The 19,584-nt window shown below is 39.5% G+C and overlaps 1 protein-coding gene across 4 annotated transcripts in view; it reads right to left on the reverse strand.

Moving 5' to 3' along the window:
• The window catches only part of LOC132911272 (basement membrane-specific heparan sulfate proteoglycan core protein-like), a 175,786-nt gene that overhangs the window by 74,773 nt on the left and 81,429 nt on the right, over positions 1–19,584 (reverse strand). The window lies entirely within an intron of this gene.

Here is a 19,584-nt window from a genome sequence, read left to right on the forward strand (position 1 = left end):
ATAGAAATTATTACAAACAAGAGAATTCTATAACAATTATATTCATTTATAACGAATAACTGTCATAACTAAATAGTATAGAAATCCATATAAATACTCGCATGCAATGATCGAAATTGTATCTGAAGCTTACATTTCTGCCACGCAAACGAAATATTCAATAATCCTCAAAGAAAAATTGTAAAACAGAAGTCGCTAGCAGATGCAGCGAGTCGGATAGATCCGAGTTAAGCATGAATCCCGAGCTTCATGCCGAGATTCATCTTCGAGCGTCGTTCGAAAGTTGTGAAACACTAATGGAATTCCTGGTGGAAGCCGCGAAACGCTCGCGAATCATCGATATCGGTAAGGGGAAGGTCTCCAGAAGTCGGTCGTCTATATCGAATCTTTACGGTAATCTCGGTTGGTACACTTCCTTTCAACTAGCTTGCCTCAATATTGCTGCCTCGTGGAATCGAGGGAAGGTTATCCGTGGCCGGAAACCGTATTCCGGCCACGAGATTCTTCCGAAGAAACCGGGGGAACTCGTTGCCGGATAAGAAGACAAAAAGCAAAGCCAATGCTAGCTGAGTCCGGAGCATCAAGAAATAAAGTTGAGCGTGCATAATTCGCCCTCTCGTGGTTTCCCCTTGGTGGAACATCACGCGGTATTTCCGAAGGCGCAGCTTTATTCACCCGCGTACTTTTCTACACCAGTCATGGCCTATGTACAATATGTACATCGCGTAGTCACAGAGATCGAAGGTAGCTCTGCGCGCCATCGGCTTCCGATGAGCAATAAAAGTGCATTATTTCAATAACCGAACCGATTCTTCCGAGCCAGCGGCCTCCGACGACAGGAAACAACATCCCCTGGAATCCGGCCAAACGGTAAAGAAATGCCGAAATCCCGTCTTCCCAATAATCGGATGTGTTCCTGCAGTGTTTCTGGCACAATGCAGTTATCCACTTCAATGAATTTATCCTCCTTCGACGACTTTTCTCTGCTCCTTAGTTGTTTCATCCTTTCACCCTCCATCTCCTTCTTCTTCTGTTCCCTACATTTGCCTCATCCGCGGCACCTGATTCCGTATTCTTCTCGCTACGTCGCCTGCTCTTTCAATGCTCGTTTGGATTCGTCAGATTTTCAATTCGAAATACAAATTTCACTGGTAAAACGTAGCAGAAGTTATGATCGTTGCTTCTGGAACGTAGAAACTCTGTTAGCTTCTCTTCGGTCCCTCTGGAGGTGTCTTCAAGTTTCACAGTTAGCGGTTTTACAAATTCCTCCGAGTATCTGGATGTTTTCATTGCCGAGTCAAGTTTTATAATCTCGAGACAAGTTGTAGAAGACAGCAATAAGCAGTCGCTCGAACTTGCTCAGTGAAAATACTTCTTTCGAGAGATTTGCTTCGAAAGGTCTTTATTCGGCGAACCACCAGCTTCTCGCAACAGATACCAGCTTTGAATTCTTGGCAACTGACGAACTTTCTGAATCAGTTTTCGCGGTTGATGATCACGAACACATGATCGTTATGGGGGTTCAAATTAAATTTGCTTATCACGAGGCAACGTAGTCCTGTGAGTTCCGATAGAAAACGGGTAGGAAAAAGTGGATTTCACCGAGCGTAGAAACTTTCATACACACCCCATTGGCTATCGAGAATTCTACGTATCGTTGCATCTACTTGTCCCCTGTCCTCGTTCGGAAAACTTTGACCTCTTCCGTGGTCGGTATCAAAGTGGCTTAGTATCGATCTCGTGGTTCGTGACCGGCCTGCGAAGAATTTTCAACCGCGTCGCATTCCCCATTCGTAGACTCGTTCGTTTCTGAAACTAAAGTTGCGAGGGGGAAAAAAATCTGGAAAGAGGGTGAGTGAAACTGCAACGATGTCCAGCTTCGATCGAACTCGATTCGTATCAAATTAAAAATCAAGCGAACGTTCGAGGAAAAGTTGACGGCGACGAGTTTGTTCGCGCAAGCTTCTGGCGAATATTGAAAATGTTATTTCACGTTGTCTGGATGTTGGGCTGCCTCCAACGCTCTCCAACTGCCCCACCTTTTTGCCTGCCTTTCCGATCGCGCTCCATCGACCCTCTCCTGATGGACTCCACGCTTTTTTCGTCTCACTTTCTCTTTCCTTTCCCCTCTCTTCCTCCGATCCTTCTGTGCTGTCTCTACTGACTACCTCGAGCACTGGACATTTACACGCATCGACGAATTCCCGTTTTACATGTACGTTCGATCGATTCGCCCGTCAATCTCCACCCTTTTCCTCTTATCGTCCGCGACGCCCGTCACCGTTAATAATCGCGCGAACAATCTTCGTGGACGCGCGACTGATTTGCCAGCGAAAACTAACACGAGGCGGACACTGCGGCTGCACGTTGCAACTGACAGACCAAACTAGAACGGACTGGACTCTTCACGGGGTGAATAAGTGAAGTTTCCTGATCGTGCATTCCTTTTGTACCCTTCTGTTCGTTACGCCAGAGAGTGGCTTTAGCTTTCATACTTTTTGTATTTTATTCTTTTTAGTTCGTATTACGATATTCTTGCAGGAGAAGACTTAATTTATCATTTTCTCCTCTATAATCTGCTTTGCTCCATTATTCTTAACTTTGTTCAAAGGTTTGGAATGCTTTCGGGTTTCGTATCATTTAAAAATGTAAAAAAGGGAGAATTTAGAATTTCGCTACCTTCTAAGGAAAGTTAGGAGAAATCAAAAAATTATGGAACATTCTGTGCAATTGTGTGCATTTCCGGTGGTACAGTGTAATTGTAGAAGGTAAAATCGTCCTTGAAGGAAATGAATTCGTTAATTTCGAATTAATAGTGAAATTAGTAGGTAATTTAAGAATTGAAGAATTTTATAATTAAAAGCGAATCTATCTAAATGATCAATTTGTAATTTCTCGTAAAAATTTACGGATTTAAAAGAGTGTGATTCTACGGATTTTAATATTTTTGTATTATATATTTTTTCATGTCGTTTCCTTAATACAAATGTCATACTTTAGTCTCCAGTTTTAAATAGCAATCTGAAAATATTTGAAATTATATGTAACAGAAAGTGCAAAAAAAACAAGCATCTTTTTGTAAAGTAGAAAGGGTAACTGATATTCGAAACTTTTTCCAATAACGCCATATGTTTGCCAGTGGCATCCAATTGTCGTAAGTTCACGCCTCTTTAACCTTTAAGTCGGGGTTTGGCCTAGCACGCCAGGTTTCAACAAGATCGTTATCCCTGAAATATCGAAAGTTTCTAAAGCTGGAGTTGCGCTTCTGTTAAACTTTCAAATTGCTTCCACCTTTATTAAAATCATATAGACCGTAATGAAGCTATCAATGAAGCTACCATAATCTACTAGCACCGACGGCGATCTTGAACGTAAAACGCAATTTTCTTCGACGCCTTCATTCTACTTTCCAGTTTTGCCATAATAACGAACTTATCAACCGATTTTCGAATTATCCACGAAAGAAACAAACGTAGCGTTTCAACGAAGATGTCACATATTTTATTTGCTTCATTTGAATTCGATTAAAATCCGTAGCAACGCGTTCAACAATTTCAATTGAAATTTAAATTGAAAGCTAAATTGAAACCCAAACGATTAAACACAAAAATTTCAATTAAAATATTCAAAATCGAATTTACATTCAAACCCAAATACGATCAGGTGCAAAAGTTCGAATTCAAATTTTCAAATTACAGTTTGAATTCACAATTGAAATATTCGAGCTCGCGTTGAATCGTAATTTAGACGTATCCTACACCGATTCCTCTCGATTCTCGCTATCATTTCCCATTCGATACCAAGTATTTCCAACGCATATCTATTGTTACTAAACTTTTCAATTTTCCGACGAATTTATGACACAGCGAGCCACTCGCGAAGACACGATTCAATCTATGCTCCCCTCTCGCGTCTCGATTTTCTCGACAATATCGTTCCCAAGTGTCGTGCAGCCGCGAATCGAATTTTGTCGACCTCTCGCCCCTCCTAGTAACAAATGTACGTACGGCTCAATAATGCGTTCCGAATCGTGGCCGAGCAAAAATGCCCAGAAGATCGAGTACAATGTCCACATTCCATTTTCAGGGATACACATCATGAATCGGGTCACGGATAACCCACGATCAACGAGAACGATCGAGAAATCGATCAGACGGTCACTGAACGTCGAGTTCTATCGTCTATATCGATGTCGAAACATTCGAATATCTCTCCCCTTGCTTCTCCCTTTTACTTTTTCCATTTTCACTGTTCACGCGCATCCAACCACACAGACAGATCCAGAACTTCTACCGTGGATTTTTCTTCGAAGATCTGGGAGCGCAGGTGTCCCGCGGCGAGGATTCCCGAAGGAGATTTCCAACAGTCTAACGTTCGTATCGTTTCCACAGTGCGCGAGATTGCGTCGCTCACGGCCGTCTTTTTTCTTTCTTTGTTGGTCTGTTTTCGATTTCACCCTCTTCGCGACCCCATAATCTCTTCCTTTTCGGAGCGCCAGGGGATGATTCGCAGGACAGAATTGGAAAAGACAACCCGATGAGTCCTGGGAGCAATGAACGAGCCACCCGATGCGAGACCGGGGGAGTTTATAATCGAAGGAAGCTACGATTTCCAGATGTATTATGCTCGAAGCTGTGAAAATCTTCGAACTGGGAACGATTCGATAAAAGAATCTCGTCTAAGGAATTGCAAGAAATAAAAAGGATAAGTAAAAAGAATTCTCTAAACAAAACATTTAGCTAGAGTGGATCTAGACGTTCCAGTTTACTAGATGTTTGATAGTTCGATTGATAGGTCAGTTTCGGTAAATGTTTCAGTTTCCTAGTTGTGTGATTTAGTAAAGCAAGATACGCCAAACTTTTTGCCCTGTCTATTTGCACCACCTGTCAACGGGGTTAGAAAAGCGAGTGAGATTCGAGTGTCCAGGCATCTCTCAACGAAATTGCTTCTTCCAAGCTTCCCTGGACACTTCGTAAATCTTCCCTTCCTGTTCTTCCACCCCAGGTTATTTTTTCACCCACGACCTAACTGGCCAATTAAGTGGAATCAACGAAGAAACGAACGTTCACCCCTTTCCTTCTTGTTCGTTTCCGTCGATTCGTCGGAAGTGTTGACGGTACAGCAACGGGAATGCTCTCAACAGACGGAAGAGCTTACACGGAACACCGATAACAATTGGAAAACGGGTCAATAGACGCTCCCCCTCTTTGCCCAAACTCTTCTTTTGCCTTCCTGCTTTTCCACGAATTTATTGCACCTACTCGAACTATTCGAACCTTCTTTCTACTTCCTACTTCTCTTTCATATAAATACTTTTTATTCGCCCTGCTGTCTGGCGTTTAATTTCAAAGAAGAATTACATCGCCTTTGTTTGCGCAATCGCATGAATATTCTATGGCAAGGTCCGCCAGTCATACTGAAAAATAATAACCAGCAAGATTTTGCGTATACAGCCGCCATGATTTATCTGTACTCTTTGCCAGGTCAGAACCCGGTTAGCCAAGACGTCACGCGGCCACAGAGTACAATTCATAACGCGGAATTGATAGTAAATTAAGGATTCAACGGACGGAATACGAGCGGACGGTAAAAGTTAAAGAAACAGGCCGAATCGATAAATCTTGCTTACGTAACACTCGAGAGGTCGAGGCGCTGGTTCGCTGGGTAAACGCGAACCCGCGAATCCGCCGAAAGGAAAGCCACTTCCGGGGAAATAGTATTAAGTACTGCGCTGATCGTAAATAACGCGCGTCGCCGTAATAAATGAACACCGCCGCGTTATATCGTTAAACCGGCGGAAGATACGGCTGACATTAATCACCGGCGAATCAGTCACCATTGAAAAACCGTCTGCTGGAAGGGTAGTAGCTGCGGACGAATAAAAGAAAGCTACTTAATGTCATCAATCAAGAGCATAAAAGGGAGTAACCAAAGCTACTGTTACGGTACGATATCGTTGTCGTATCTGATCGGCATTTGACACGTCAGCTGTTCATTTTCATTCATTCGTTCATTTTATCTGTGATCCCGGATACCAATAAATAATTTTTTCGGAAATTTCATTTTAATATTATTTAGTAGTTAAAAGAGAATATTATAATATAACATACGTAGTTGGAAAAGAGAAACAGTCAATTTCATTCAAAGATGTAAGCTTTTTATATGGCAAGTCATCGTCGAGTCTTATAAAAAGAAAGACCAACAATATACAGTATATTTTTTTAAAGTATCCACGAACAAACACAAAAATTGTTTCAATCAACTTATAATTTATTGACAAAGAATTTTTGAATTACTTCCATATAAAGAATAAAAAATATTTTCTTCTGGTCTTCGCACGAGTTCCATACAAATTACTACGAAATTTTTGCTCCAATTTCCTGACTCTCAATTAATATTCTCCACGTTTAAATCGATAAGCACACACACAGGAAATTCGTACCTATAACCTGAGACTGTATGTAACTCTACAATGTAAGCTAAACGTTGTACGCAATAAACGTGTTAAAAACAACCTTCGAAAGATCCCAATACATTGACAAAGAACTCATAGGACAAGAAATTGAAAAAATTGTACGTGTCCAAGTTCCTAACCGGCTTTCCATTGTCGTAAATTAATAGGATCACTTACCAACGCGTATTGCGTTTCTGAATACGTATACCTGTTTTATAATAATATCTTGGCAACTTTAGGAAAGTTGTCAGGTATAAGCGTTTCCGGGTTCTGAATGCAGTGGAACTCGTCATAAAACACCAAGTCCCAAGTCACTAGCTAATTCAATATTGCAGCCCGATCAGAAGTTTATTTTACTCAAAGCCTCTTAAACATCCACACAAAACCTATCCAAGGGCTCGCAGCTGCGCAACCGTTTTCGAGTTAGCTTTAACGCGATTGAACTTCCCCGATTGTTTCCACAGTTCTTACGACGCCTGGTGTACTCTACCCGCGGAAAAGTGTTGCCCGTGCACTTTGGCCCCCTTCCCTAGAGCCGAACCTTATTCACCAAAGGCAAACCCTTGGATCGGTTCAATTAACGAACAGAATGTGCTGACCCGTGACTTTCGAACGTTAATTAACTCTATGCGCCTAAGTTCTTCTTTCCGTGCCTTTGTTCTTCACCACGGCTACCTAACGTTCTAGTTCCTTGTTACTTTTTCTTCTCTCTCCTTTTTTATTTTCCTGTTTCTCTGCTTTTTTCTCAAACTATGGCAACACGAACCGAAATTTAAACGAGCCGATAGAGCAAACGATGTACTTATTCATTTAGCGACGACTAATGAGCTGCGAGGTCGCAAAAAAGCTGCCAAATTTCGAGGCAACAGCCGAATGTATGAGTTGCGGATCAGACTGCTAGAAACGTTAATCGCTCCTGTGAAGTATTTAGCTAGTTTTCGTTATACTGTTACCTATGATATCGGTGCTCCTCCTGTTATGTGATATTTCATTTATTATGCAATAGTATACAAATCTACGATAATATTACCCGTGTTCTATTGGAAGTCGGAAGGGAACGGCTGTCTGTTTATTTAATTAAAACGACTTTCTGTTTAATCAATAGCCCGGATGTCAATAAAAACCGAGTGTCGTTTTAATTGTTTGAATAAGTATTCACTTTCGAATGTTTAATTTTAGTTATGTAACAGTTTCCTGATTTTTGCACCACTATTCGCATTATCGGAAATTTTGTGAAAAGAGTGGCCATTTCATAAAACTTTAATTCCCATTATCATTAATTTAATTCGTGAAAGGGCTTCACAGAAAGATATTAGAAATAATATTTTATACATATTATGAAATGTTGTAATATTATATATATATCATATAAAATGTTGTAATATTATATATGTTATATATGATATAAAATATTATTTTTCCGGCAAATTTTGGTTAATTTTCCGCCACAGCACATGTTGGTTTTGACGGTCAATTCAGTGACTGTCACAAACTTGTAACAATAGCGTTTCGCCATTGTTTGATGTATAAAATCACAGTTGAATTTGAAACTAAAGAAATAAATTTGAATTTGCGATCGAATTCAAATTCGTTTCGAAAATTGCGAACAATTTGATGTTTTATTTTATATTTTCTTCGGATCGATTCGTCAGAATGTCAGATTTCTAAGGCTACAGGGTACAAAAGGGAATCCTCTTCGTTTTTTTTATTTTTCTTTTTACATTAGAGAGAAAACATTCGTCAGTTCGCAATTAATCTTGAACGGAATAAAACCGCTTGAACCCGACCAGTTCCGGTAGAAACGCTGGGAACGGATACTTACACGGATCCTCGACAGAGTTTCAACAGGAAAGAGAGAGAAGAAGAGACGAGCTTAAGGTTTTAATTTATAGCTGGCGGACCCACCCTTAATCTGGCAAATCTGTAGAGTGCCGTGTTACTCGTAAATAACCAAGGCAGAAAGTATTATTTTGTATGAAAAACAAACTGAAGACAAGAAATTAATACCTGTCCCTTTGTATCGCGAAATAAACCGTACCAACTAATCCTTCTGTAATACTCTATACACCTGCGGAATTATAATATCTCGGATTAGATACGTAAAAATGATACTTCGTTGTGTCGTTTTATCAGATCTTCTTTCAATTTCAAACACAAATTGCATAAAATATAAAAATCTAAGAGAAGATTATGTTAAACAAAAGAATCTCAATTTTTCATTCATTACGTTAACACAGTACTTTTCTAAATGAAATTCTCAGTAACTTGAATTTATCTTTGCCTGTAGCAAAATTTAACTTTCACTTGAATTTTCAATGCGCTTTTTTAATCCTCTTATATTTGATACAGCGTATAGTATTATATTTTCACGAGTCATTCGCCAAATCTGTTTTTGGCAAAACTGGAGATAATTATGTACAACGTTCCAAGTGTATATTTTGCACCTGACAATGTTACAGCAGCGATCAACTAAAGCTCGTTCGTGATAAAATCGTAAAGCAAGCGATTAATATACCGAATGAAGAAGACGTAGCTATTAAGCATAAAAATGAACATTTCCTCCGCTGTAAAGTCACGTTCTATTAACTCTTACGATCGTCACGATTTCGACTGGATGGCGTCAGTCTTACATCGAGTTTCCATTAAGAAAAGATTCTCGTATCTTTGTGGCTTGAATCTCGGCACAATGGCCGTATCATTAGACTAGCACCCGCAACAAAAGGATACGGATAGCGGATACGATTAGTCCAGCCTGGCTGCTTGATACCGGCTTTTCTTACCTAGTCAACCGGTATCGCGTAACATTTTACACAGCCGCGGTTGACAACAATACCCACAATCCTTTCTGCTTCTTGTCGTTTACCAGTTTCAGTTATATAAGATTCCTCTTTCTCCTTCGCCTTTTCTTTATACCAGAGTGCATTAGGACGTGGTCGAAGCAGACGAACGATACAGCGGGAATGATAATGAGAAAAGTCGGAGATCAAGCGTAAATTTTATTTTTCTCGGAGAAATGTATCGTGAAGAACTCGGGGAATGAAAAAGAGCGAGCTCGTTTTGTTTCTAGCGAAGAACGTAGCATGCTATCGTGAAAATTTTTCAAGTATCCCAAGGCATTCTATGGCATCTCGTATATATTTTACGAGCAGCGCGCAATGAACACCGGGGAATCACCAACGATATAGTTCAATTTTTATTGTGCACCGTGTGCGCGGAGTATGTAAAAATTGTTCAAACGTCAATCCTGAATCAAACGTTCCGCGTGAAATTGATGAATTGATGTGCGAGGAAACGAACCATGTCAAATTAATCCGCCTGGTAACTGAAATTCTTTCCCGTTGTATTGTGAATTAATTAATTGTTTAATGAACGAGGAAATATGCACGAAGGAGCCACTAATATTCTTTTATTACGTCGGAAAAGGTAATATTTCATAAATTATCGCGATACGTTCATTATCAAGACATCGTTAATTTTTATTAATGAATGGCCAACGTGTCTTTTAATGCATATACCCATTCAGTGTATCGTATATTTGTACATACGTTTACAGTCAGGCGCAAAAATCTACATACACCTCCTTCCATTCCAAATCGAATATTTTATCTGTTGGAATCAGATGCACATTTATAAAAATAACGTTTGATCGTTCTATCTGTTAATTACAAACTTGTATAAATATCCTTCTTAATATTTATAACATTGACTGTCTTCTAATTATTAATAATTCGTCCTAAATCTTTTATGAGTTTCATGTTTCTTCTTCATTCCTCCTCAAACATTTTAACACTAAAGAGGAAATACAAAATTATTGTACATCGTTGATATGTGAACGTAAATAATTCTACGACCAAGTAGGGTTTTGTAATTTCTTTTAATAAAATATATAGAATATATAAAATACAGAAAGACATATAATATTTATAAAATATGTTAGTAGACTCTCGTGACTGACTGTACCCAGAAACTCTGCAAATAATTCAAACCTATCCAGATGAATACAACGAACGTATCAATCATTAACGAACATGGCTTCCATTATATCGTAGAAAGCAGATGCTGATAAAACGATTATCATTAAGACCCCATCATTTTACCCGAATAGAAGAGTGAACAAAGTGACGAACTCATTACGAGGAGAGTTACCTACTTCAAAAATTTTTCCTAATAGCCTCCCGCATTCGCGAACGATGTCTCATAGACTCTCTCCTTTTTAGTCCCGGAGGCCACATTTTTAATAGTGCCCCCTCTTAAATTATGTCTGCGACCCGCTGATAAAAGCTGGAAGGCATTTTTAGCATCGACCGTCATCGACGCCTAGCATTCTCCGTCAGTTCTCATCCCCCTTCCATTTTTCTTTCACCCTCGACTCGAGCTTCCGCGTCTTTTTTTCTATGGCTCGTGTCGCAACTCTCCTCTTTCGATATCGACCAGCGAGAACGTAGCTCATTTTGCCCGGTTTAATAGATCACGCTACGACAGATTTGGTTTTTTACTCAAGATAATAATAATTTCTTTTTCAGGAAAAATAATTATCGAAATCCCATCGCCTTAGTCAACCATCCCTATTGATAAATTACGTCTTTCTCTTTGGTTGCTAATCCTAGAACTTTTTGTGTATTTGTGGTTCATAGACAGAGAACAGTAAAGTTTCGAGAACGTCTCGAGGGAAAAGAATAATAACTTATATTACAAACAATAATTCAGACAATTGAATATGTGATTTTTCTTAAACAAAGGATTCTTAGCTCAATCCTCAGGAAAGTTATATATCATTTTAGGAATCTATATAATTTAAACTTTGCAAATTCGTTGCGCTCTAACTTATTGACCTCTGTCAATTTAAATAAAAAGAGAAAAAAGAAAAGGATGAGGATCTTGTAACGTTTCGTATGTTCCAACTTGTATATTTATTGCCTTTTTAAAATTCAATTTGTTTAAAAGACTTATGATATGTAGCACGACGTTGGAATGTTAATGAAAATTTAATCTTCCATCAATCGTACAATTTTCTATATATCCCCGATTCATAAACAGAGTGAATAGTAAAGTTTCGAGAATATTATGAAGGAGAAAATAACTCGAAATGTTGAATGGTTTCGTTTCTTGGCGATAAATGTTTACGACAGCCAGCTTTGAAATTGGAGACTTTGTGATGTATTACGAATACAACTTGCAGTAGGAAAGTGGGTTATGATAGATTTAAAATTCTTAACGGCCAAATCAAAAACTCGTAGCGTCTCGGAGGAACGTGTAAAGAGGAGTTTTCAGGAGGAATTTGGAAGCGTTTCATTTTGTTAAGCCACAAGTTTCGCGGAAGCCAGTGAAATAAGATTTGATTACGCTTCATCATTTATCCATGTTATTTCGTGCTGAATAAATAAGTACCGATAGAACGAAGGAAAAGGAAAGAAATGAAAGAAAGAAACTATTCAGTGCTCGTGAAATGGTTCGAAACGGGTGAATCTGAACGAGCTTTGGGCAATAAAAGGCTGAAAGAAAATAATTTTGTCGAGACTTCATCGTCCATGCGACGGAAAATGACTCCCTTCGCCTTTAACAGACAGCTCTTAGAATGGTTTGATAACTCGAGAAGTCTCGGTTCAAGATTACTCGAGTTAACGAAGCGTACCGTCGTTCGCCAAGTGTTTAAAGAAGTTTCGCATTTAAAGTCAATCTTCCGGCTATTTGTTACAACTGAAAAATACATTTCTTTTTCGCCCTAATGAACTTTCTGTGAATTCTTCAATTGTGCCAATAATAAGGCCAGGTGAAGCCTATCACGCAATGACCAGTATTCTTCAATGACTGAAGATTCAAGTTCAAATGTTCCAATATCCAAATATTTCAATTTTCGAACCCTCAAATTCCCAAATTTAAATTGATTAGGATTCCTAAACCAATCCTCCACAATTTATCAAATTTATTACGCAAGCTCTGCTATACACGATCCCAAAGCGTCATTATTACACTGCGGATACTTATGCAAATTCAGATTTCTATGAATATAATTTAAAAAAAATGAAATTTCAATATTTAATACATTTTCGCGTATTACGTACATCGTACTCAGTTTCGCGTCTTCAACTTTCCTTAAACACCTAGAAACTTTCCAGACTTTCCTAAATGTAAAAAAATCGCCAGTCAAAGGAATCTGCTGCAGAATCGACGATTTCTTTTCATCAAAATCTAATCTCGCAACTTTGTTTTATCTCCCAGGCTTGATAAAATTAGCACGTGGTACATGTACCTATCACCGTTGCAATTTGTCACGTGTCAGATTTTGACAAAACAAGGGGCTTGCTTATCATTCCGATCGAATCCCTAGCAAGGCAACATCATGCGTCCTTTCGAGTTCCACCGACAGGCTCGTTCTGCTCGTATCTTCCTGATTCGCAACCGCAATAACCACGTCAATTCAATTCGTCCATAGAGTCGAGAGAAACGGCAATAAAGCCAGTTTGGTAGACGAAATTTAGTCCATCACACCCACAATCAGTCTAAGCGTCAATCTGGTAATTTCTGTTAGGCGCCGCACTTTGTCCAGCAGCTTTCGCGAATTCGAAATGGTCGTTTTTAGTTTTCTATCCGCGCTATGCCGTCGTAAAACAGATTGAACAGAATCTCATAATAATGTTCGTATAAGGACTTAACTATGCGATTATGGATTATTTTTTTCATGTATTGTACTTCTCAATACCACTCGTTTTATATTAAATGAATATATATATAAGATGAATTAATTAAACACAGTGTTTACAGTGTTGAAAGAAATTTTCGTTGTCATTAAGTCCCGACAAAATTTTACATTTTTATGCTTTCTGCTTTCTAATCATATTAGGTATTAACATTAAAATATTTACAACAAATGGAATACATTAGTTTGACTTGTTACTACAGTATCGTGTCTTTAACTTCATATTGCATCGCATACTTTATTGTGTGGAATCAATTCTACTGGAAATACGATTTTGTTCGTCGATGAAGAGGAATTGTGAACTGCATTTACTCGGTTTTAATTGGGAATTATAATTCACGGCCTCTCGGCGATTACCCTCGGATTCTTTTAACTGCAAACGAAGAGGATTCTCACTATCCCAGTTTCCCGAAGAATCAAACAGCCAGCGGGGTCCTCGTGTCCGTTTCACCTCCGTCCACCGTAAATACAGATAAAGCTAATTGAGAGCAATCGTTTGACCGAGACGGGCGGTACTCCTTTAATTCTCCGGATAGAAGATAAAAGCTTCTTCTCGATTGCGCCTCGTCATCCCCTGATCCCTTCCCTACAGGCTACTATGTTATTGTTCCAATCTCCAACCGCGTTCATTGCCCATGGTATTAGAAGAATCGTCGAACGATGACTGTACCTGCACATATATGTATCTCGTATATTAAAGGATACTAACACTCCTCGTGGTTTCTGGTGCTCGTTCGTCCTCCAATCCGCAAATATACGCTATTGAAAATGAACGGTGGCGTGCAAGTGGGCGTGTCTCGCATGGTGCTCCTAGATGGACAGGATCCTCCGACCGCTGTGCAAACTCCGTAGGACAGAGGCTCGTAATCGAGAAAGACTAGGGGGACCGGTGAGCTTTCCTCGAGAGTCCAGAAATCCTCGAGAATGCCGTTCGTTCGCAAACACTCGTCCTAGGCGGGGATTAGGAAGGAAGAATCCCGTGTCTCTCAGTCGGCTCGCTGACGATTGCATTTCTCGGTTCTTCCAGCAGAAATTGTTTCAATTCGACTCTCTGTCCCTTTAGTCGGAGAGCCGACGCGTCGATTACGAGATTAAATCGGACTTAGTCCACCCTTCCCCTCTTTTCCCCTTCCTCATCGTGGCGTTCTTCGATGTCCCGGCTTATTTCACCGGCGTGGAAAACAATTTCCTGGATTCACCGCAATTAAAAGTCGCTCGCCGCTTCTGCCAACTTCCTGCTTCCTCTACCTCGCAACGATCCCCGGATGGTGGCCACACCGAACCACCTTCTCGTCGATCGATCATCTTCGATTATTAATTAGCCCGGCTAATGATTCCAGAAGACACGAGAGTAGAGTGACGGGTAATTAAGAAGAAACGACGAGGAGACCTTTTTGCCACGGTTAGAGGGATTATGATAAAGCAGCCTGTCCAAAGATAACATCTGTCTGCTCGAAAGCTGCTGCCTCTCGTCCTTTTGCTCTCCTATATCCACCAGCGTGCTGACTTGCATTTTCTTTGTTCATTACTGACCGTGTCCGGCACACAGGTTGCAGGTGGCTCGCGGAAACTGGAAATTTTTTCCTGGCCGGATTGCGGCCAACAAAGCATATTCATTGTTTCATACTGGCTAGTTCTTCCCAGAGGAAGGCACTCCTCTGCTTCCTTTATTATTCATACTTCTTTCTTTTAATTAAACTTCGCGTGGAGCGTGTTATAAACGACATTCCGTTTTTAGTAATATCAAAAGAATTTTTATGAACATTAGGATGAGCGATAATTTGAAAATATTTTTAGATCGTGTTTAATGAACAATGATCGAAGATAGTTTTGAACAATGACATACGCGCTACTGCAATTAACCTGTTAATGTCTTTAGTTAGCGTTTCGATAGAAGAGGCGAAACTCGCTTTATACGAGCGACAGCGATCGATTAATTTGTTCATTGAACTTTAATGAACGCAACCATAGTGCTAATAAGATATCTAGTGCAAACGGTTCGTCTCCAACACAGGATACATTACGCCCGTCCGAGATGATTGAAACTTCTTGGATCGGCTTCGCTATAATTGGTATTTCGTATAATTAGTTGCCGTCGATGAGATTTACCTCTCTAAAACTTTGCCCTGGCTGTGTAAATATTTCAAGACACACATGGTCTCTTTAAATATTCTCCTCAAATCTATTTCGACTAAACAGAATTTTTTATTCACATCGCAAACTCTCTTTATGTATAGCAGTGCCGGGGACAGGTAAATATATTCAAAGACAATTATTTCACCCTAAAGTCGTGCACGGCGTGTGATCGATGACAAACAGAAGAAACTCCACGGGCATCCGTGCTGAACAGCTGACACAAAACAACCGGTCGTCGTACTTCAACCCAATTTCCCCGGCAACTCCTTCATCTCAATTAACTACGCCCTTGTCGTCTACGCCAATTTACCATTTCCAACGAGCTAGCAAGAGCTGTCTGTCCTTCGTTAAACTACGATTCACCTGACTGAATATGCCATCCTGACTAATTCCTCGACATTTTGTTCCACGACTATTCGTTCCACGATTATTCGTTTCGCCCTTATGATTCACCCCATGTCGTTACGGCATGTTCCATAGATTCTTCGTGCTGACATTTGTATCCTACATCATCGATGCCATTATGTCAATTGACGTTATCAGAAACGCCTATCTCTGCTGGAATCACTTGGAGGATTCACTATCTCGTTTATCGCGCGTGTGCGCATACAAATATACCTGTGTTACACATGCATACGGCTGCAAACACGTGCAACATTTCATTCGACGGCGTAGCTACCCCTACCAACCCTCGGAAGCCGGGTACACTGAACGTGGGCCCCTTGTCGCTAGACACTGCATCCGTATCTTCGTGTGTACGTATCAAGCGACGCCCAATAAATCCACGGTTTAATTAAACTAAGTTTAAACGGATCCCTCCTCCCCCTGGTATAAAGCAGTTATATGTATTACGTTCCTGATCCGCCGCTAAATCAATTATCGGAGTTACACAAGCGCCAGCGAGTGTCACGTGACTACACTTCGTCTCGGGTGCCTCGATAAACCGTCTGACTTTTTATTATAAAACTGATTTTGATAATTACATAGGAGCATATTTCGTCGATTTTATTGATTTTCTTATTCAGGTCAACATTCTGAGTAATTTCGTTTATAAGTTTCAGACTCGCAGTTACATATAAAAGTATCTTTTATATCATGTACTATATTTGATTTGAATTAAGTTTAGATTAGATAATAAATAATAAAAAAAAAAGAAATTGCAATCTATGTGTGATTTTATGGTAATTATATAAAAATCGTAGAAAAAAGACATGACAACTGGACATTTCGGTGGAATTTCATATTTGTTTTAAAGTTCACCAATATAACTATGACGATTGAATGTCATCAGAGTGCTAGTAAAGTTTCAACATATTTCATAGAACACACTTAATGTACTCATAAAAGATTCCAATACTTTCTCCAACCGTTATAATTACTCTGATTTTTATTTACAAATGCATTCGTCCAATACTCGAAATATTTCCGTAGAACGCGTATTTTTTCGTTTTCCTTCGAAAATATCGTTTGGATAGTGAATTTAACGTTCCCAGCTCGTTCAATACGCCGAAACGTTTACGTTCCATCGATCGATCGTGTGTGTTCCTGTGTTCGTTAACGCGACAGACAGGAAAGATAATGTTTTGCGAACGATCGAACTGTTTCCAATAGAAAACAATCCGATGAATATGCGTAGCGAACGATTGATTAAGCGAGGAAGAAGCAAACCGACTAGATAGAATAATTAAATGGTCACTCTTGCCACGCACATCACGAATTCCTTCTGCGGACTAGCATCACGCCGGTGTACATCGTACACGATTAAGCCTAAGCCATTCGAACTATTTGCGCCGGTACATGCGATGGGAAGGGCTCGATTAAACAGATCACTTCCGTGGAGCCGGCACGTTACAATCGTGCTGCTGCCCTCCGGTTGCAAACGAGATGCAACCCCCTCCACTATTTTTCTCCACCAAGGAGAGAACAGTGATCTAGCGCGAAGCAACAGTTTTCCAGGAGAATTTTAAGAAGCCCATATATCACCGTATCAAACCTACTGCATTATTCAAGCTAATGTATAACCCTAATAAGTACCGAATAGATTTCACTCGACAATTCGCGGTGTTACTAATGCGCCTTAAACACGATGCAGAATAAATAAAAGTACGGTTACTTGGAAGAAAAGTGTACGTGAAAATAGAGTAAAAAGAGAATAACGCTCTTTGTGAATTACAGAAAGCATTTTACCTCTTAATGGGGAAAAAACAACATGATATTATGTAGTTTTTAATAACAATATGCGATTAATGTATGCGATCGTGCAGTGAGGTAATAAATTGAACGGTATAGTAAGCGTGAAAAAAGAACCGGAAGATAAAGAAATCTCGACTGCGTGAAAGGTATTTAAGCGAAAATGTAAAGCATCTGTACTTCTTCTCATCGTCTAAGGAATGATTTTATTTCATTCGAAACTGATAACCAAGTATTATCACTCTATATCTCATATTGCGAATATTTTACTTGTATTTTACTTTTCCTTTACTTGTATTCAGAAAAATATAAATTTTTCCATAAAATTCAACAGTATAATCCAAAATATTCGATTGTGCACCGGCTGTATCATTTACCTCATTCTTCAATACACAGTGAATTGTGTTAAAAATATTTCTATTTTCTCTGCTACAGAGGATTTAAATATAAACTTGTACTACTATATTTTGTATAACAACTAAAAACTGAATTAAGTTGAATTTAATGTAACTTTCCTTATTGACGTACTATAACATTTTTAAAATCTCCAAAAATTACACAATCCTCTCTACCTGACTAAAAATTCCTAATTCACTATTTAACATATATTCTTTGATCTTTGTTCACCTTCGCAGCCTCTACATTTGCGTTCACCGCACACGCTTCTACATCTCATGTATGCATACAGTACACCAAGTATTGATAGAGAGAAAGGGGCTTGGCTCTGTAACCACTTGGTTGAGTATACCTGATCGGTTCATTTGCCGCTGGCGAAGGTACAGTCACCCTGTGATCACTTGGCAATCCTAGTCTAACCTGCACTTGCTTCTTCCGCTACTAGAGACTCTCCTGTCCAGCAATTAAAGACAGTGCTTGAGCAGCACGGGCTAAAGACAGACACGCCGCTATTGACAAGTACAGGGAAGCATGTATGTATTTACGCGCATACACGGACGTCGAGTATTCAGCACAGATTCGAGAATGCGAGTCGAGGAGAAGAAGAGATTTAAGGGCTGTCTTTCTTGCTGCTAACCCGATGGACGTTCAGTGACGCGTTAAAGTAGACTCGAGCTGAACACGTGATGTCAAAGAGACATCGGTCGTAGTGAGCATCGTATAAAAGCGGAACGCGATAGTCTTTGGCTGATGGATTCGCTCTGTAGTGTAAGGTAATTGAATTCACGACGACCGCTATCGAAAGAAAGGTGATTTTTATTGTCGGAACATCGTTCACGAGCATCGAAAGAAGGCAATAGGATTTATAGTTTATAGCGATAGCGGCCGTGGCAACAAACGACGATTTCTATCTATCAAACTTTCTTTTCTGTCGATGAAATTATACAGTACGGACGATACTTGATTTCGCCGAATCAAGACTAACTTACAGCGTCCACAATTAGAACCGGAGTGTGTCTAGTATCTTAATTTCCCCTAATTTCTGCGATGATTAATAACTCACGCGTATCTCATGAACCGTGAGCAGGTGACCGGAAAATGTAGTAACAATATGCGTGTACGCAGCAATAAGTAAATATTACACAATCTCCACGGACGTGAGTCCGAAGCGAAAGCTAGTCATTACGCATATTGATACGGTTTATAGGTACGTATGCTAATGAATAAATACCAATAATTATGCGAAGATTTTGGTTCGCTGTTGTTCCTACCGATTTTAACAGTTCTCCCTCCGGCATTTAATGAACTGTATTGTGTTAGAAAATTATTGGTACCGGCTCGTTAAAGTTTGGCCGATCCTATCGGACCTTTCTCGTCCCGCCTAAAATTATTCCCGATTGTATTCATACAATTATTGTAAACGCTCTTGATGTACGGATTACGCAAAAGAAAAATACAACTGTATACAATCAGCCAACCGTGGCGAGTATATTGATTCATGGAATTAATCGATAAATGGAATACCATGAAATATAAATGAAAATGTCCCTCTTCTCTTATTTTCCCTAACGATTTCGAAATGTTTCTGACGATAAACGATAAACGTTTGTCTACTAGTTTTTCCGCGAATATTATCGAATAACAGAAATATGGCGGAAAAAGTGATTCATTAAACTGGCTATTTTCTATGATTTGCTCGGATGATTTATGC

The sequence above is a fragment of the Bombus pascuorum genome, chromosome 10 (assembly GCF_905332965.1).
Source record: "Bombus pascuorum chromosome 10, iyBomPasc1.1, whole genome shotgun sequence".
Taxonomy (NCBI): domain Eukaryota; kingdom Metazoa; phylum Arthropoda; class Insecta; order Hymenoptera; family Apidae; genus Bombus; species Bombus pascuorum.